Consider the following 22,793-nt stretch of genomic DNA (forward strand, 5'->3'; position numbering starts at 1 on the left):
TTGGTGCCCTCAAGAAGTTTGAACAATGTTCTTGTGAATCTCTGATGATGAAACTGGAGATCCAGAAAAAGCTGGAAAAAAGATTAAAATATAATATTACAATTGATTGAACTAATAAGCTCCAATCTTATGAAAATTTCATATCGGGATATGTATGTATATTTTAAAATTTTTTTTTCTAAATAACGTAGCAAAATAGAAGATTAAAATATTTTTTAATCTTAATCATACATACATAAAATACAAGAATCTACTTCATATGCTAAAATTGAATACATGCTAAATTTTATGCTGAAATTGAATATATGATCTAATCACATACCTGTTTCACAGTTTCTTTCTTCAAATCTAGATTTGGAAGAGAGTAGATTCTTTCTTAGCCATACAAATGTTCGGCCTCTACAGATATTCACTCAAGATCATCTGGAACAGTCTTCTTTGATGTTAATCCTTCTTCTTTAAGAACAATCAGCCTGCGAATTTAAACGAAGTCTGAATTGCGAACTACTCTTTGATCCTTTCTTTGATCTTTTCTTCTCTTGCTTTTCTTTTCTTGATTATGAAGCAATCAAGAACTGAAAAATCAACAAGCAAAGGGACGTCCAAGCTCCTCTTGGGTATGGAGAAATGGGATGCCCAACACCTTAGGCATTGGGGAGAAGAGAGAGGGGATGTGGGGAGCTTCTAAGAGAGGTGTGGGCTGTTGGAATTCAGAGCTAAGGAGCCTTAGGTCCCTTTAAATAGGCATAAGGTTTGAATTTTATTGAAAACTAAATAACCACTTAATACAAGTCCTACTTGCATTAGGAATCCCTATTCCTTTAGTTATTTGACCCTTTTTAGGAGATCCTTTAGATGCCAATTTTGGGAGCCCTTGCATCCACAAATACACATGCCACATGGCTGCCATGGGACACCCCAATCAGGTCCACATGCCCTCTCTAGTGTGTGCACGTCCAACTTGATCAAATCAAGTGGCGTTAATCAAAACTATCAAAAAAATTGATTAAGGATTTGAATCCTTAATTCATTTGAACCAAAACCTTAGGCATCCAACAATTGGAGTCCAATAAATCTAATTCATTTAGGTTATTAACAGATAATTAAACTGAATTAATCTTATCAAATAAGAAATTCAAACGTAAAGAGAAAATTGGATTCAACCATGTGCTAGCAAGGTTATCCTGAATCCAATAGGATTTTTCTAAATCCAATTGAGACTTCGTAAGCCCAATTGCTTATTCCAGATCTAATTTCTTTGTTGTGTGATCCCATAAATTCAATTCTATCTGGTAGTGAGATATACAATGATCTTTATCATAGCATCATTGAAACTCCTTTCAATGAGTCGGAACAGTTTCACTCTAACTCATCAAGGATTATCGATCTTGAGTAACTCTAATGAGCTCTCACCATCTACCAGTGACACATAGCAGTATGTAGTGACAATCTAATAGAATCGAAAAAGAATCTCAAGATGTAGTTTACATGTGATTCAATCCCTCTATCGTGAGTGTCGATTAGATGACAGGTCATGGATAAATCGTCAAACCTCATCATCAGTCATATGATAGATTCGATCAGCTCAAGTCCAATTACGATCTTTATAGAAACTCTTTTCCACCAATCATACTGTTGTGGTCACAAACTCTCAGACTTAGCCTCTCAAATCCTATAGGACTATTCCTCTCTATCAAGATCGATAGATTCCATCTAGACGCGCACCCTACTCTTACAGTGGACTAACTATCGCCAACATCTACTACAAAGACTCATTGAGACCATGTATATGTGTCAGTCAAACTCTAGCAGTTTCACTGCGAGCAGTCATACCATTACAGATCAAAGAATCATTCATATAACTACAGCATCGAGACAATCACTGACGATCGAGTAGAAATCCAAGTGATCTCTCGTATGGTCATACTCAGTACTAGTTATTTTTTGATAACTACCCACACTCGTCGCTCCATATCTTTACACTGTAAATCAGAGACTCATTTATCCTAAATGAAGTGATCTGTGTGTCGGTTTATCCGAATCGATCACCATCCTCATGATGATACTATGATCGGAAGCATTTAGAAATTATATACATATCTCTAATTCTCAATACTTTGAGAATGTGTATCGAAATGTTAATTTTATGGACGATTCAAGAACATATCATACTTGAATGAAAATCAAACTTATCCTTTATTGATCAAATCAATGGATTAAGTACAAAATTGTGTCTTAGATTTATTACAATGTATCAGCCATATTGACTTCTAGGATATACAACTAACAAATCTATCCTGCATTTTTCATCACACCCCACCTTGGTTGTATGCGTTATTTTAGGGGAGGAAGAAATGATAAGAAGAAGTTTTACCATTTCCAACTTTGGTGTCAATTATTTTTTCAAAGTTGGTATAAATCAGTTTTCCTTAAAACTGTTCCGTCCTCCACATAGCTTATCCCATTTAAATAAAAAGAAGTAACTTGATAGGAATAAAAAGAGAAAGGACTTTCCATTAGTCAATTTCATGTTGAGTTGCCACCGTTGGCTCCCAAGGTGTGCTTCTGACACATTCATATGGCCATGGTTGCAACAATATGATTCACATTCATCGTGGAATGATAATTACACCACCTCTATATACTTTGATCAAAATTACATGAATGCACTAGGAAGAACCAATCGAATCTTTGTCATGCCATCTTTCGTATAATCGTATTATGTGCACCTATGCCTTCATGCGGACTGCTTAGGTGGGTCTATAATCCACATAAAAACAATAGATAAAACTATGTGTTGGGATAATTCAGCTGATTCCCTCGATTTCGATTTTCAATCGATCTGATAAGTATGAACTGCCAACTATCAATCGATTGGCTGACCAACAGTCGGCTATTCTCAACCTCCTTAAAAAATTTTAACTATGACAACTCAACTGACTTCAAATCGATGACCATCGGCATATTAGAGTTGTCTATCGATGGTCATTCAGACTTTCACAATTACCGACATACAGTCGATATATTCAGACTGTCGATATAGAGTCGATATATCAGAAACTGCCAATGCAAAAAGCGCATAATGATCAGAACATAATCAGTGGTGGGTATAACCGTCCATCCCACGATCACATAAAGTCGAAATAAGTGAGATCCACATATTTAACCATTACAAACGGTTACCAACAACTCGTCTATAAAAAGAGATAAATGAACTATATTTGGTAAGACGCTCTTTTTGAGCTAGTACTTTGTCTCTCTAAATATTCATGTACTATTCACCACTCTTTATTGACTTAAGCATCGGAGGATTTCCGCTGCACACAATTTCGATCAATGCAGACTTCTTTTTACAGATGCACTTCTCTGGCGATGGGTGCAATAGGGGATTGATCGCAACAGATTAGTGCACTAGGAAGGGATAAGATACAAAAAATTATGATAAAAATCAGAGCTCAAAACAACTGTACAGGATCTGCGAGGCAATCTTTCCGCTAGGAAGATCTCCCTCCCCCACCTCCAATGGCAGAGCCCAGCTCTTCACGTCCTGTAGTCACTACGGACATCAAATTACTATTTTAATACAGTAAATAAAAGTGTTGATAAAGGCGGTACACAGCCTCCAACAATAACAGACATAGCAACAGCAGCAGCCGCTGACGGAGGAGTCGGTGGCGCATTCAGTGTCATCCAAGCACAGCTGCTGTCCTCTATGGCACTCATCCTTTTCATCTCCAGAACGATGACCATCTCGACATTCTTATCGAGTCGAGCAACTACTTTCTCAGCATTTTCATTATGCCACTCATCATTTGCGGTAATCTCCCTCTCCTTCCCATGTACATAGCATCAAGAAAGCGAAGAGGCTGCGTGTATCTTTCACTTCTCCATCCTCAAGTTCTTCAGAGGATTCTATCCCTAGATTTTTCCAGCAATGGGTGCTCGATGACTATGAGCATAAATTCAAGGAGATCGACTGTCAACTTGTCCGACTTCAAGTGAAAGATCGGAAGTCCTCCAATGACCTCAGCTTTCACATTGCCTAACTTCTCTCTCAGCATATCTTAGACGAGCCGATCCAGTCTCGATTCAAGATGCCGCATATGGAGCCATATGACAGCTCCATCGATCCGATTGATCATTTAAAGAGTTATAAGGCTCTCATGATGATCCAAGGGGTGACTGACGTCCTCTTATGCATTGACTTTTCGACAACTATTCGGAAGGCTGCTCGAGCCTAGTATTCTGAACTTCAATCGGAGAGCATAAGTTCTTTCAAGCAACTTGAACATTCATTCGTGGCCCATTTTAATACTAGCCGAAAGGTGCCGTGGATATCAGATAGTCTTTTCTTCATCAAGCAAGGTGAGACAGAGACATTAAGAGACTTCGTGGCTCGCTTTAACATGGCCACACTTGAGGTCAGGGATCTCAATGAAGATATGGCCATCTCGACCATAAAGAGAGATCTGAGGGGATCCAGATTTATCTACTCTCTGGATAAAACTCTCCCTCGAACCTATGCTGAATTTTTTGAGCACGCATACAAGTATATTCACGCGGACGAAAGCACTTCTGATCGATGCCAGATAAAAAAAAAGATCAAAAAAAATAAAAAAAATAAAAAAAAATGGAGCTCTGACCAAATCAAGTCGGTCAACAACTAATAAAAGAGCTTCACCCTGTCGACGGAGTCTAAAGTCGAATAATTATGACAGCAGGTATGACTCTTATACTTCTTTTTCTATTTCTCGTACACAGATCTTAATGAAAATCGAAGGAGAGGAATATCTTCGACATCCCCCTCCAATGAAAGCACCACCGAGAAGTCACAACAAGAAAAAGTATTGTCGGTTTCATTATAATCATGGTCACGGTACCGAATAATGTATTCAGCTCAGGGATGAAATAGAGGTCTTGATTCGACATAGTTATCTCGGGAGATTCTGATAAGATCGCCCGACTCAACCTCCCATCGACCAACAGTCTTAGCCACAAGCTGAGAAAACGATCAACATTTGACCAATGATGGGAGTGATCAACATGATTTCTGGATAACTGAAGGATTGGGGGGTAACTTCTAAAGAAGAGTCGACAAAAAAATGATGATTTGACAATGTAATCTCTTTTTCGAAAAATGATGTTTGGAGAATACAAACTTTTCATGATGATGCTGTCGTCGTCTCGATGATGATAGCAAATTACGATGTAAAAAGAATTCTAGTCGATAATGAAAGTTCTACTGACATCCTTTTTTACTCGATTTTTTTTCGAATGCGACTACTGACTGACCGACTCAGAAGAGTCTCAACACCATTAGTCAGTTTTACTGGAGATGTAGTTACCATGGAAGGAGAAATTACTCTCTCACTAATCGTGAAAACAGATCTATAATAAAGTATCGTTCTCTTGACATTTACGATTGTCCGAGTTTCTTCGACTTACAATGCCATACTTAAATGATCAGGACTCAATATCTTAAGAGCGATAGTATCAACATATCATTTATTGATCCGATTTCTAACAAAAAATGAAGTTCAAGAAATACATGGAGATCAATAACTTGCTTGATGTTGCTTCATTGTCTCTACAAAAAATAATTAATCTGAAGACTCTTTGTCTATTGATAAATTAGATCAAAGAGAAAATGAAGAAAGGGATGAACCAACCGAGTAACTAGTTTCCATCCCATTGAGAGAAGATAATTCTGAAAAGATGGTCCAAATTGGATCGCAATTATCTGATCCAGAGCAACAACAATTGATGAACCTACTAAGAGCAAATGCTAATATTTTTGCTTGGTCGACGATCGATATGCCAGAAATTCCTCTGAAAGTAATAACTTACCGACTGAATATTGATCCTAAGTTAGATCGGTGGGTAGAAGAAAAGACCTTTTGCTCCTGAAAGATAGAAGGTCATCGACGAAGAAGTCGACAAGCTCTTCATGGCTGGCTTCATCAGAGAAGCTAATTATCCTGATTAGCTCGTCATGTAGTGATGGTGAGAAAAATTAATAGAAAATAGAGAATCTGCATCGACTACACAAATTTAAATGAAACATGTCCGAATGACAGTTTTTTCTTACCAAAAATTGACCAACTAGTTGATGTGACTTCGGGATATCGACTTTTGAACTTTATGGATGCCTTCGTGGGCTACAATCAAATTTGGATGGCACCCGAAGACGAAGAGCACATTGCCTTTATAACCGACAAAGACATCTACTGTTACAAAGTAATATCATTCGGTTTAAATAATACCGGAGCTACTTATCAATGGTTGGTTAATAGACTGTTCAAGGCACAAATTGGATGCAATATGAAAGTCTATATTGATGATATACTGGTGAAGAGTTTTGAAACTTCTGATTACGTTCGAAACTTGAAAAAAATCATCGACATACTTCAATGATATTAGATAAAATTGAATCCAACTAAGTATGTATTTGGGATAACTGCGGGAAAGTTTCTTGGATTTCTCGTATTACAATGAGAAATTGAAGCTAATCCCAAAAAAATAAATACTATCATTAATTTGAAGCATCCAGACTCCAAAAAAGAGATACAATAATTCAATGGAAGGATTGCGGCACTCAACCGATTCATCTCAAAATCAGCAGAAAGATATCTACCCTTCTTCAAGATTTTGTGACAAGCAAAAGATTTTTTATAGTCAGATGAGTGCCGATAATTCTTCGAAGATCTGAAAAAATATTTGACATCTCCACCATTACTCACAAAATCAAAGGTGGGAGAAACATTATATCTTTATCTGACAATTTTGATAGAGACGGTTAGTTCGGTACTTATCTAGGAGGATGAAAATTGAATTCAATGACTGATTTATTATACTAGCAAAGTACTTCAAATGCTAAAATAGATATCCAAGAGCGAAAAGATGATCTACTCTCTAATCATATCATCACAACAACTTCGATCGTACTTTCAGATACATCCAATACTTATCTTGACAGATCTGCCATTGAAGGCAATTTTGTACTGACCCGATACTTCAGGTTAAATGACGAAATAGGCAATAAAACTCAGTGAGTTTGATATTCAATATCACCCATGACCGTCAATAAAGGCATAAGTTTTAGTCGATTTTGTCATCGAGTGCACCGTATCCGATGATAATCTTGAGGATGAACTCGATGGCAAATCGAAGCAAATTGAAACTCCTGAGGCTGACTTAACATCGGTGTAGGTGCTACATATTGATGGAGCATCTAACGCATAAAGCAGTGGAGCCGGTTTCATCCTCACCAATTTCAAAGAGATCGTGACTGAATATGTCCTTCGACTTAATTTTAAAGCCTTAAATAATCAGATCGAGTATGAAGCTCTTTTAGTCAGTTTGAAGATTGTCAAAGAACTCGACATTAACAATTTGAAAGTATTCACCGACTCATAACGGATCATCGAACAAGTTAAGGATGAGTTTGAAGTTCGAGACCCCATTATGATGAAGTACCTTCAGAAAGTGAAAAATCTTACATCAATCTTGAAATATTTTGAGATCTTTCACATTTCAAGAGCAGAAAATACTCAAACTGATGTACTTTTTCGACTCGTAACTACTTCATTCAGCTTGCTCGATCAGATGTTCATCGAATGGCTTGAAAATTGAGTATTGACAAAGTCGAAGCAATGCTGCAAATCAATGATGAGTCAAGTTGGATGGACTTGATCATCCAATATTTGATTGATGGAACTCTACCTGCAGATCCTTTAGAAGCCAAACGACTAAAGTGGATGGCCTCACAATATGTTTTAATAAATGGACAACTCTATAAAAAGTCATTCTTTCTTTCCTTACTAAAGTATTTGAGATCAATGGATGCCGACTATGTACTCCGAGAAATTCATGAAGAAATTTGTAAAAATCACTTGGGAGACAAATCATTGGCTTATAAAGTCTTGTGACAAAGATATTATTGGCCAACCATGAAGAAAGATGTAGCTGAATTTGTCTGAAGATGTGAATCATGTCAGAAGTATGCTAACATACAACATCAACCAGCCAACCAGCTGATATCAATTATTGCACCATGGCCCTTCACGTAGTGGAGAATCGACATACTTGGTCTTTTCTCTCTGACATATGGTCAGAGAAAATTTATAGTGATTGTTATTGATTACTTCACCAAATGGGTGGAAGCTGAACTCTAGACACAAATCACTAAAAGTAAGATGGAAGACTTCATTCAGAAATCAATCATATGCAGATTCGGTCTACTATACACCATCATCACCGACAATAGTCGACAATTTAACAACTAAAATATCAAAGAGTTTTATGTGAAATTTTATATTACGCACAAGCTCACCTCAATCGGCCATCCACAATCCAATGGTGAAGTGGATGTGACAAACCGAACAATTCTACATGATCTCAAGATCAGATTGAATGAAGCTAAAGGCCTCTGGATGAAAAAATTATATCAGATCTTGTGGACATATCGGATAACTCCTCATATACCGACAGGAGAATCGTCATTCAACTAAGCCTATGAAACTAAGGCGATAATTTCACTTGAGATCGGATTGCCATCAGTGAGAGTTGAACAATATAATGAGTCGAATAATTTTAAATATCGGAGAGCTAACCTAGACTTACTTCTGAAAGTCCGACAGCAAGCTCAATTTCGAATGACAGCATATCGGCAGCGAGTAGTCCGGTATTACAATGCAAAGGTCAAACTGAAAATCTTTCATCCAAGAGATCTGATCCTAAGAAAGACAAAAGTTTCAAAGCCTCTGGATTAAGAAAAATTATCTTCAAATTGGAAAGAACCTTACAAGGTGACCGAGACATTTCATCCGGATGCATATCGACTAGAAATTCTCGATAGAGTGACTATTCTTCAGACTTGAAATACCAATAATGTGAAGATATACTATCAATAAAGTTGTTCACATATACGATATATTCGAAATGAAATATTAAGATTCTGAATCTTGAAATTTTCAGTCATCTACAAGTTATCTACAAAAGTGGCATCAGATCGATAAATAATCAGTCAGTTCATACCAACTATATTTTGATTTTTTTATTATAAAAATTGAACTTAAGTCAAATGACTACTCATGCCGACTTAACTTTAGCTAAGCGAAATATTATACCAACTCGACTCCAGTCGAGTAGAAAATATACTGACTTGACTCCGATCAGTCGAAAGATATTTGACTTGTCACCATCTATCAAATACCTAAAAAAAGATCTAAAAGCTAAGTCGACTGACATCCGACTAGCAGACAAACTCTACTATGATTATTGATCGACATTCAACTCATCGATGGATAATCGATAATCCAACTGTTATTCAATGACATTGACAATACACTAGGATTGAAAAAGAATTCCATACTTAGAAAATTTCTTTTCATTCATTAGAGAAAAAATTACAAAATTAGATCTAGGGTCCGATTATAAAATTAGACTATTGTCCAATTACAAAAAAAAGAGAAAAAATATAGTACATCGGTCACCAATCGACTTCTTCTTTAGCTCGTTCCGGTACAGCTCGATGGTTGGAGCAGATTCTGGTGCAACTGGTGCATCTCCCTCATTCGGCATAGTGGTCTCCTCAGCAGCCTCTTCTTCCAAACTAGAAGGGACGATGCTGCTCAGATCCAAGTCCGGATATAATTTCTGATTACATCCCTACCGTCCTCGTATCTGATGCAATAGGAGATAAATCCGCCCTTGAGAATTTTATCTTTGTACTCCTGTGATTCTCTGAAATTCTCGATGGCCAGATTCAAAGCACATTTCACCGACTCTGCTTCTTTTTTGATGGAAGCCAACTTTGCATCGGCCAGTGCCAACTTCTCTTTAGTGGCCCGATGCCTCTCACGCTTCGCCTCAAGTTCTTTAATACACCCATCCCTTCCCTCCAAAGCTGATTGATCGAGTGCTTTTTGCTCTTAATTCGAGACTCCAGGGATGCAATGTTTTGTTGATCTGACCCTAATTCATCTCTGTTCGACTCCAGTTCGACCGTCGCATGGGAGATCTCCTCCTGGAGCTCCTTCTCTCATTCAGTTGCTGCTTGAAGCTATTCGACGGTGACAGCTTTCTCTGCATTTGTGGCTGCAACTTTGTCCATCCAGGCCCGACGAAGCTCGATAATTTTTTTTGATACCCACTCTCCAAAGCATGTATGTCATGTGCCAACTGAAAAGAAAAGAACAAGTCAGATTAAAAAAAAAAAAGAAGTATTGTTAACTTACTTCAAGGATCATCAGATAGAAAGAAAAAAATATCTTAGACACAGTCCGATCTTTCTTATTCTCCCTATCAGTCGGAAAAAGAACAACCTCAATGAGCCACTTGGCCAATATCAGGGTGGCCAAAGCCGACTCATCGATTGAAATCCGGATGTCGAAGAGGGTAGGGAGATCCATCGATGATCCATCCTCGGTAGAGATAGCCAGTGCCTTTTTCCACTCTCCAGTTAGTGGTTGTTCATTCAAAACCGCCACGAAGTCAGAGCTTGATTATGCTCGAGACCACGTCGGCCCAGCCAGAGGCACTTGAAGAATGGTCTGCGTGGTAGCAAATAGTTTTGATTCAATCGTGACTGCAGATTCAGCCTGAACCCCCACTAATGGAATTGAAATCGATGTCGTCTCGATTGCTACAACTAGCATGACGGTCACGACATCTTCATCTCTCACCATCTCTACTCCAACCGACGGCACTTTGACGGGAGGAAGCATTGTCGAAGCCGACAACGCTATGATCGACTCAGCATCGGGAGCTACCACCGATGGAATATGTTGGAGTTTGGAGTTTGGTGCATATAGATGTATTTCAAAATTTTATTTTCTAAACACCACAGCGGAGAACAAGATTAAAACTCTTTTAATCTGAATTATGCATGCATGAAAATATAAAACCATATAGATCTATTTCATATGCTGAAATTCAGATTGTGATCAAATCACATACCTGTTTCGCAATCTTTTTCTTCAAATCTGGATCTAAAAGAGAAGTGATTCTCTCTTAGCTGCATAAGTGTCCGGTCTCTACGAGTATCTACTCGAGATCAGCCTGGAATAGTCTTCTTTTATCTTAATTTTTCTTCTTCAAAAATTCAGTTTACTGAATCTGAATGAAGTCTGGATCGCGATCAACACTTGATCTCTTTCCTTGATCTTCTTCTTCTCCTCTTCTCTAAAGTTCCTCTTTGCTATGTGCTGCTACCAGATGCTAGAAACTGCAAGGAAGAGGCATCCAACAGCCTTGGACGTGGAACACCTTGAGATGCACATCCCAAGAGAAGGGGCATGTAGAATGCCCAAGAGAGAAGAAAAAAGAGGAAGAGAGGGTGTGGAGACCTTCTATAGGCGTGGGGGCTGCTTAGTTTAGATGCTCTAGGGATCTTAGGGGAGATCCCTTTAAATAGGCATAAGAATTGAATTCTATTCAATCATATAATATAAGTCCTACTTGTATTTGGTTTCCTATTAACTTAAGTTATCCAACTTACTTTAAGAGATCCTTTAGGCGTCAACAATTGGAGCCCTTGCACCTATAATTAGACATCCCAAAATACACTCAAGAGACGCCCCATAGGAGAGAACTAAAGGCCCTCTAATCAATGGACACGTCCAATTTGATCAAATCAAAGTGGCACCCAAGAATAACTATCATGAAAATTAATTGGAGACTTGCACCCTTAATTTATATGATCTATAATCTTAGATACCTAACAATTGGAGTCTCATAAATCTCATTCATGTAGATTATGAGCAGATAATTGAGTTAGAATTATCTTATCAAATAAGTAATCCCAACGAAAAGAAGAATTGGGTTCAATCATGTGCTAGCAAGGTTATCATGAACCTAATAAATTTTTCGAAACCCAATTGACACTTCACAAGCTCAATTACTTATTTCAGATCTAATCCTTTTGTTATGTGACTCCATAAGTTTAATTCTATCCGGTAGTGAGACATACAATAATCTCTATCATCGTATCATTGAAACTCTTTTCAATGGATCCGAATAATTTCACTCTAACTCAGCAAAGATTGTCGATCCAAAACAATCCTAGTGAGCTCTCACAATCTACCAGTGACACCTAACAGTATATAGTGGCAATCTAGTAAAACTGAAATCAATCTCCAGGTGTAGTTAATGTATAATTCAGTCTCTCTATCGTGAGTCCCGACTAGATGGTAGGTCATAGATAAATCGTCAAACCTCAGCATCAGTCATATAATAGATTCGATTAGCTCAAATTCAATTGTGACTTCTATGAAAATTTTTTTTCATCAATCATATTGCTGTGGCCACAGACTCTTGAACTTAGTCTCATAAATCTCATAGGACTACTCTTCTCAATCAAGATTGATAGATCTTATCTTGATGTGTATCCTATCCCTATAGTGGACCAACCATCATCAACATCCACTATAAGGGCTCATTGAAATCAATATTTATAGGTCAGTCAAACTCCAGCAGCCTCACTGCAAGTAGCAGTACCATCTCAAATCAAAGGATCAGTCACACAACTACAGCATCGAGACAGTCACTGACGATCGAATAAAAATTCAAGTGATCTCTCGTACGATCCCACTCAGCACTAGTTGTTCTCTAACAACTACCCGCACTCATCGTCCAGTGTCTCTACATTGTAGATTAGAGATATGTCTATCCTAAAGAAAGTGATTTGTACGTCAGTCTATCCAGATCTATCACTGTCATCATGATGATCCTATGATCGAAAGTATTTAAGAATTAAATACATATCTCTAATTCTCAATACCTTGAGAATATGTATCGAAACTAATTTCATGGATGATTCAATGACACAACTTGAATGAAAAAGATCTTATCCTTTTATTGGTCATATTAATGTATTAAGTATAAAATTATATCCTAAATTTATTACAATGTGTCAGCCATATTGGCTTCTAGGACATACATCTAACAATTTTTCACTTGAACTAAAGTCAATTGACCATAAATCTAAGTCCCATCTTCTCAAGATGGACTTCCATTTTCATTGACTCAACTGTTTAGTTAGTGGATCTGTCATGTTGTCCGTAGAGTCTACTCTTCGCACCTCGACATGTTTCTTTTTGAGGTAGTCGCGTATGATATGATACCGCCACTCGATGTGCTTCAATTTTTGATGAGATCTCAGTTTCTTAGCAAGTACTATGATCCTATTGTTGTCGCAGTACAGCGGTATAGCATCCGATGTCATAATCTCAAGTTTCGCAACGAACTTCTTACATGAGAAGCCTTTCTTTACAGCATCCGAAGCAGCGACATACTCAGTCTCCATAGTCGAATCCACTATGATGGGTTGTTTGGAACTCTTCAAGCTAACTGTGCCATCATTGCAAACGAACATGTATCTTGATGTAGACTTTCTATCATCAGGATCAGACATGAAGTCTGAGTCAGTATATCCCTCGACTCGCAACTCAGAATCACCTCCAAAGATCAAGAACAAATCTTTAGTCCTTCTTAAGTACTTAAGGATGTTCTTCACAGCTATCCAATGCTTCTCATCTGGATTCGACTGATACCTACTCATAATATTCATGATAAGAATAATATCAGGTCGAATACATAGCATGGCGTACATGAGACTCCCTATCATCGAAGCATAAGAAATCTTACTCATGCACTGCACCTCCTCAGATTTGGTCGGACACATCGTCTTGGAGAGACTAATACCATACCTAAGAGATAAAATTTTTTTTTTGGTATTTTTCATGCTGAACCTCTTCAGCATCTTCTCTATGTACAGCTTTTGTGACAAGCTAAGCATCCGTCTAGGTCTATCTCTATAGACCTTTATTTCGAAAATATAGGATGCTTCTTCTAGATTTTTCATGAAGAATTTCTTAGACAACCATCTTTTGACCATGGTCGGCATGGGAATATCATTCCCGATGAAGAGAATATCATCCACGTACAATACAAGAAAGGTGATTGCACTCCTACTGACTCTCTTATATATACAAAGTTTCTCTTCATTTTTTATGAAATCAAACGATTTGATTGCCTCATCAAAATGATGGTTCCAACTCCGAGAAGCTTGCTTTAATCCATATATGAACCTTTGTAGCTTGCAGACTTTATGATCATTATCACCGGATGCGAAACCCATAGGCTGCTTTATATAAATATTTTTCTGAAGATATTTATTTAAGAAAGTAATTTTCACATCCATCTATCAGATTTCATAATCATAGTAAGCTGCAACAGCAAGCAAAGTACGGATAGATTTCAGCATGGCTACGAGCGAGAAGATTTTCTAATAGTCAATGCCCTCATGCTGACTATAACTTTTAGCCACAAGCCTAGCTTTATAGGTCTTTACCTTACCATCGGTACTTATCTTTTTTTTGTAAATCTATTTACACCCAATGGGTACAATACCCTCAGGTGGATCCACTAAGATCCTGACTTGGTTCGAGTGCATCAAGTCAATTTTTGACTTCATAACATCTAACCATTTTTCAGAATCAATGTCAGACATCACCTCATCAAAAGTGGTAGGATCATCACTATGACCCCTATCTCCCATAAGAAATATTTTTTTTACTTCCTCCGTAAGCATACCCATGTATCTTTCAGGAGGTCGGAAGATCCTGCTAGATCTATAGCTCATGGACTACGAATTCCTGAGGATCTATAACTCTTGGCTCTTCCGAGACTTTCTCTTCGAGCTCCACTAACCTCCCACTGCCGCCATACTGGATAAACTATTTTTCTAAGAATATGGTGTTTCGACTCACAATCACATTATGGTCTTGTGAAAAGTAGAAGTAGTATCCCATAGATTCTTTTGGATACCTTATAAAGCGAACTATAATAGATCTATCCTCCAACTTATCCGTCATCTATCTCTTAACATAGGCTGGACATCTCCAAATCTTGAGATAACCCAGACTTGACTTCTTACCAAACCATATCTCATACGGTGTGGTAGGAACAGACTTTGATGGAACTCTATTCAATAAGTGAATAGCAGTTAACAATGCATGTCCCCAAAAAAATAAGGGTAGATCAGTGAAGCTCATCATGGACCAAACCATATCCAATAGGATCCTGTTCCTCTATTTGGATACCCTGTTGAGCTAAGATGTTCCAGAAGGCATCCATTGAGAGACTATACCGTTGTCTTTAAGATATCCAAAAAAATTTCGACTAAGGTATTCACCTCTTCGATTAAATCGAAGAACCTTAATGGGTTTGTCTGTCTGCTTTTCTATTTCATGCCTGAATTCCTTAAATTTTTCAAAGACTTCAGACTTGTATTTCATAAGATGCATATATCCATACCTAGACAAATTATTGGTAAAGATAATGAAGTAGGTATAACCATCCCTGACCTGCACATCAAATGGCCCACACATGTCAGTGTGTACCAGGGCAAGTGGCTCTATGGCCCTTTTCCCATATCCTACAAAGGGTAACTTGGCCATTTTTTCTCAAAAATAGGATTCGCAAGCTAGATACAATTTTAGATTAAGAGAGCCAAGGATTCCATTCTTTTTCAGTCTGTTTATCCTGTCCTCTCCAATATGGCCTAGTCTATAGTGCCACAAGTATTTCTGATTAATTTTATCTCTGGATCTCTTCTGACCTACGACACTCATTATTTGCTCGTTTAGGTTCACATTTGCATCAACATGCAAGTGATAAAGACTGTCAATTAAAAGACCTCGTGCAATCAATTTATTTTGTAAATAAATGAAACAAAAGTCTTTATTAAAATAAATTTCAGAACCTTCCTGTGTTAGCACAGACACGGAAAGCAAATTCTGACTAGCTACAGGAATATAATAGTAGTCTTTCAAATCTAATTTAACACCAGACATAAATCGAAGAGGATAAGTGCCAATGGCCTCTGCAGCAACCTTTGCTCCATTATCGATTCGAATGATCATGTCACCTTCCCTCAATCTCCTACTTTCTATCAGATCCTGCATTGAGGTACATATATGAGCACTCGAGCCAAAGTCTAATATCCAACTAGAAGTAAAAGAAACCGTAAGGTTAGATTCAATTACGAGCATACCTTCAAAAGGTTTATCATCCTTTTTGATCTTTAGGCTCTTCAGGTATTTAGGATAGTTCCTCCTCCAATGGCCTTCAGCATGACAGTGGAAATACTTTTCCTTTGCCTCAGCCATCTTTGGACCATCCTTCTTCGGCTTGCTCTTTTTCTTCTACTTCTTTGTAGATTTAGCCTTCTTCTTTTCAATAAACTTTCTCTTGGAAGAAGAAATTCGCTCCACAGTGAGAATAGTGCCCTTTGAACTCTTCAAGGTATCCTCCATGATGACCAACATATTGACGAGTTTGAAAATAATACAGTCAAATTTGTTTATATAAAAATTCATAATGAATTGACTATATAAACTGGTAAGAGATTGAAGGATCAGATCCATCGATAATTCTTTTTGCATATCTAGCCCGAGCTTTCCAAGCTCCTGAATGTCCTTGATCATTGTTATACAGTGCTCATGGACAAACTGTCCCTCATGTATCTTCAGATTGAGGTGTCTTTTGGATACTTCGAAGTGCGTAGTACGGCTCTACTCACCATACAACTCTTGTAGATGAGTGATCATGGCCCAGGCAATGGACATATGCTCATGCTGGTTTTGCAACTCGTTTGACATGAATGCTAGCACATAGCACTTGATCTGACTGTCTTCATCCATCCACTTCTCAAAAGTAGCTCTTTGCTCAGCAGTAGGACGGTTTGGTAGCACTACGGGATTCTAATCGAGAATATGGCTTAACTTTTCTGAGGTCAGGACAATCCTAAGATTTCTGAGTCAGTCTTTGAAATTATTACCGATCAAACGATTGGTTTCAAGGATGCGGGCTTGAAGATTTGAGGCTGACATGATGGTTTAACTGCGAAAGTAGAGATTCAAGTTAGACTTTTATACTTAATATTTATATTTGCCTCTAAAAACTTTACGATGCAAACAATGACTCCCACTAATTTATCGGATCCCTCCACTCTTAGAGAAGGAAATGAAAATCCTAACGCGATAAAAGATTCCTGGTGGATGCTGCGGTCCCATAGATGACATGCACCTCACCTAACAGTTATTAGTAACATACACACCGATGCGTAGGTAACTCTTTGTCCAGATGCTTCTCTAAGCATATTGCATCGATTTAGTCTCTAAGTCATGTGGGCTCACCTAACAGTTATTGCCCACACTTTTTAGTTAAGTCTGACCCACCGTTCACTAGTAGGTGTAAGGCCGTCATTGGGTCCCTCATCTAACAGTTATTGAGCCCAATCCCATCTTTACCCTGGAGCAACTCTTTGCTAATAGAGTGGTTGTATGTTCTCGATGTAACTGAAATACTGTAACCAGTCGAGAACAATCAACGTCGATTGCACACCCGCACATCTATAATGATGGAAGACCTATGGACTTAATATTTGTGGAGAGATTTAGGTTTAGATCTTATTTAATCAGTCATCATATGACCGATCTAACTGGCATGGGCTAAATCAAACTTCTAAGCAACCTAATTCAAGATCCAATCTTTCAAATTGATAAGATAAGTGGAGATCGATGGAGATCCCCCCGTTGCCTTCTTTAGACATCAATAAATTGATCAGATCAGCTAACAAAATTAATTAAATAATCACATCTCATTAACTTGTCTTAGACATCAATAGGTCGATTGATCAAAATTGGTTAGCTCAAGCGAATCGAGCTCAAACCAACGAGCCAAATTAGGTCTTAGGTTAATCGATTCTACATATGAGATTCAATCGATTTAATCAACAATAATTGTATGATTATTAACTTAATTGATTTGATCCTTATCAATATTTGACTTGGTTTGATCAATTACTTAATTAAATTAGACCCATATGACTCAAATCAAAAATCTTAAATGCAATCCTATTATATGACCTAATTAATAGTTTTTCCATGATCAAAATCCTCATGCACAAACATAAATTTCAGATTTTAAAATTATATTTCATATCTAAATTCTTTATATGAAAATAAATTTTAAAATATAAAAATAATTTTTAAGTTTTAACATACAAACATATATTATATATATGCATATAAAATCAGATCTAAACAAAATTTCAGATCTAAGCATGATATCATATATCTCAAACACTAATCATGGATCAAATTAAAAATAAATTTATGATCTAAATATGCAATCATATATTATATATATGAATCAAAATTCAGATTACATAAAAATTTCAAATTTTATGCATGCATCTATGCATCACATGAACATGAACTAGAACTCTTTCTAGATCAAAATTCAGATCTATGCAGGTAATTATATATCAATTATATATTTTAAAATTAAATTTAAAATTAAATTTTAGATTTAAAAATTCATCTATACATCTTATGTATCAATTAAAAATCTGATTTTAAAATTTTTTCAAAAATATATGTATCAAAATTCAGCATATGAAAATCCATGACTCTGATACCACTGTTGGAGTTCGGGATTTGGTGCATGCATATATGTTTCAAAACTTTATATTTTAAATACCACAGTGGAGAACAAGATTAAAATCCTTTTAATCTGAATTATGCATGCATGAAAATATAAAATCATGTGGATCTATTTCATATACTGAAATTTATGTATGCTGAAATTCAGATTGTGATCAAATTGCATACTTATTTTGTAATCTTTTTCTTCAAATCTGGATCTGAAAGAGAATAAATTCTCTCTTAATTGCACAAGTGTCCAACCTCTATGCGTATCCACTCAGGATTAGCTTGAAACAGTCCTCTTTAATCTAAATTTTTTTGCTCCAAAAATTCAGCCTGCTGAATCTGAACGAAGCTTGGATCACGATTAACACGTGATCTCTTTTCTTGATCTTTTTCTTTTTCTCTTTTCTAGAGTTTCTCCTTGCTATGTGCCGCTACCATATACTAGAAACCAGCAAGGAAGAGGCACCCAATAGCCTTGGACGTGGAACATGGAATGTCGGGCTCCCTCGTCGGTACCGACTCCCAATCAATCCGACTCTTCTTTATCGTTCGGGATGATCCGATGTTGGTCGCTGCTCTCTTCTTGGCAATATGTTGACAAATGTCGGCAGCTGAGATTCATATTATCGAACGCATAGCTGCAATGAGAAGGTAAAAGTTTAGTTATAAGGTTCGAAAGTAAATGAAAAATAAAACGACCAACAATGCTATACCTAAAGAAGTCATCGAACTAAGTCCGATATCATAGAGAGCTTGCTCCATCATTAGCTCTCGTTGTACTGAGACTTTCATGTCCTTGAGTTGGAGAAAATCTTCTCGATCAATAATATCGACCCGACTATGTTTATTGGGGCCGATTCTCGGATCACTCCGAAATGAGGGAAAGCCCCAAAAAGACGAAGAAGAGACAAAAAAAAATTGATTCTTCTATCCATAAATGGACGATAGAAGATCAAAAATAAAAGACAAATCCTTTCTCGGGTTAAAGAATCACCAACCCTTGACTTTCGGATGAGGATGAAGGATGAAGAAAGCTCGAAAAAGAGAAGGATAAGGGTTGGTTGGAATGAGACGACACAACAAAGCAAAAATAATAATTAGCCGAATGGAGTTCGAAGCTAATTGAGCAGGACAAAGATGATAATAATCAAAGAGATTTCGGATAAATTCTGGAATCGAAAAGCAAAGATCGACCTGAAGGTCCTCTACATAAACACAACCTGATCCGAAGGAGGAGAATTCACCCGACTATTCAGACCAGGAGCGAAGAGCTGAAATTGCTCCTGAATGTAATATTATTCCTGGAACCGATCAATATTGGATCTGGATAAAGAAGAAACCTCCATCTTCAGATCCAACAGAGAATCACCAATCAGATTTTTTGATCGACTATCTTGAGAAGTTGAAGCCTTTCGTTTCCTACCCCTACTTGCTATTGAAAATGATAGTTGGTAGAGAAACCTAGAAGAAGGAAGAAGAAAAACTAGAAGGAAGAAACGAAAACTCAACCTGGAGCTAGAAAATGACATGAAGAACAAGGAAGACTTCGAAAACTCTTGAAGCTCTCAGCACCCGAGGCAAAACCTTTGTTGCAGACAAAAATAATAAATGTAGAAGCAGAAGATCCAAATGAAAGTGATATTATATATATAGAACCCTTCAGTGGTCTGGATGAAGTTATTCAAATCAAGGCTTCTCCAGATTTCGATGCGTAGCTACATCAAAACCAACCATCGATCGGACAGTTCGACGCACCTACCTACAGATCACGTCACCTAACCATTATTCGCGTGAACAGCTCAGAGCCAATAACATCTGAATATGTGGCCAAAATTGACTAATCAGAATCAAATCAACCAGATTTGTCGGATGCTAGACTATCTTCTCGAAATGACACCCCAATGATGATCTTACGGTTATCAAAACAACAAAATGGATGGAGACTCTTCATTTTTTCAAAGAAATTATTAATGTCTGCAGTTGAATCGGGGCTCGAGATAACACATGGCAACTCCCTTCATCCAACGTACCAAATCACGTGCCAAACCACATGCAGTCTACAGTCTTCACCTTAGACTTGAGAGTGGGGGATAACTGTTAGGATAATTCAGCTGATTCTCTCGATTCTGACTTTTAATCGATTTGATAAGCATGAACCACTGACTATCAATCGGTTAGCCGACCAACAGTTGGCTATTCTCAACCTCTCTAGCAAACTTTGACTATGATGACTCAACTGACTTCAGACCGATGACCATCAATATATCAGAGTTACCGATCGATGGTCATTCAAACTTTCATAATTACCGACATATAGTCAACATATTCAGACTGTCGATATAAAGTCAGCATATCAGAAATTGCCAATGCATAAAATACATAATGGCCAGAACATAATTAGTGATAAGTATAACCATCTATCCAACAATCACATAATGCCAAAATAAGCAGGATCCACGTATCTAATTATTACAAATGATTACCAACAACTCGTTTATAAAAAAAGATAAATGAACAACATTTGGTAAGATACTCTTTTTGAGCTGATACTCTGTCTCTCTAAACATTCATCTGCTGTTCACCACTTTCCACTGACTTAAACATCAGAGGATCTCTATCGGACACAATTTCGATCAGTGTGAATTTTTTTTATAAATGTACTTCGATGATGATGAGCGCAATCAGGGATTGACCGTAACACTATGCATGCATGTTTAAAAAGGATTTGTTATCCATGCGATTCCATAATGCTGCAGTTCCGGGCACTGCTATCAGTCATTAGCACATCCGCTAGATCAACTTGTGAGAGATTCGATTTCCCAAATAAGGCCTCCTTCGCCCTCCATGCATATGAATGTCATGCCAAGGGGCCAATTTTATTCAAAATACTTGAAAATTTGTTGAGGCAAGCAATCGAGGACAGTCTTCGTCTCCTCTTGAATCATCTGTGCCTCAAATATCACTGGGTTGAGGTCGGCATCTTCTTGCGGTACTGTGTACACATCTTCAAACTTTTTCACTACAACAATGTCTACTTATCCAATATTCAATATGTTAAGTATGGTGGATACACTAGGTCTCGTATCATATCTTAGCGTCTTAGCCTTGGAAGTAGGTACTCCTGGAGAAGCAAACGTTTAAAAGCCAACTGGCTGGCTAACTGAAGCATGATACATAAATAGTTGGACACGTCGGTCCGAGATGTCTGAGACTATTGGCGTATATCTTATTCCGTAAGATGCTGTAAGACCAAACTCCAAGTTCTGGTGTAAATTTTCTAATCCTAAATATTAACCCAAAAACTAGGATGAAATATGGGTAGAAATGTTTAATAGGAAGGCAGAAGCTGCACCAGAAGCAGATGGTCAAATGTTTGATAGAAGGGCAGAAGCTACACTAGAAGAAAATAGTAGGGGGTTGTGTCCGATCAAGCTGGGTTGAAATTAATTTCGAGCTTGAGCTCTTGGATCAAGCTTAGTTTGTTTGCCACCATCTTGAACTCAATCCAAGCTTAGTTTGCAACAAAGCAAAAACGAGCCAGCTCGATAATATTAATTGAGCTGAAATCTATTCAAAATTAAATCAAGATCCAATAAAGTTGGAATTATAGTTCGGTCTCCATCTTTATGCTAGCACAAATTAATATTTAACTAATACCAAGAATAAATAAAACATAATAATCGCAATATGAGTTCAACAATATATTTGTGTATAATATATAATATCTCTATAGATATTAAAAGGATAAGAGAGAGAGAGAGAGAGAGAGAGAGAGAGAGAGAGAGAGAGCTTTGCCCTTTCTAGAATTCAAGAAAAATTCTAGGAAAACTCAGAAAAATAAAGCATGAATCTCATGAATTTCAAACTAACTTGACAGTTGTTCCCTAATCCTACTGCGAAAAAAAAAAACTTTTCTATAATTCTACCAAAATAAAAATTTTCTAAAATACTTTGTTTCGTTAGAAGTTACACCCATCCAAACTCCTTTTGATTAGAACTTAAATTCAATAATCACAGAGATTCATGAATAAAAAAAATGTTAACCTATAATATTTTTGAAACATAAATATATTCATACAAAAAATTCTTTTTCTTGCCCGTGCAAAATGCTAGCATAACGTATAATATATATCTAACAAAACAAAAAACGTATGATATACAGCATACAACATAACAGGTAACATATAACATCTAGTTATAACATTAACATATAACAAGCTTAATTGAATTACTACAATTTTTGGCTTGTCTTGAAACTAATTTTGAGCTTATTTTCTTAGATTCAATTTTGAT

Source organism: Elaeis guineensis, chromosome 2 (assembly GCF_000442705.2).
Source record: "Elaeis guineensis isolate ETL-2024a chromosome 2, EG11, whole genome shotgun sequence".
Classification (NCBI taxonomy): Eukaryota; Viridiplantae; Streptophyta; class Magnoliopsida; order Arecales; family Arecaceae; genus Elaeis; species Elaeis guineensis.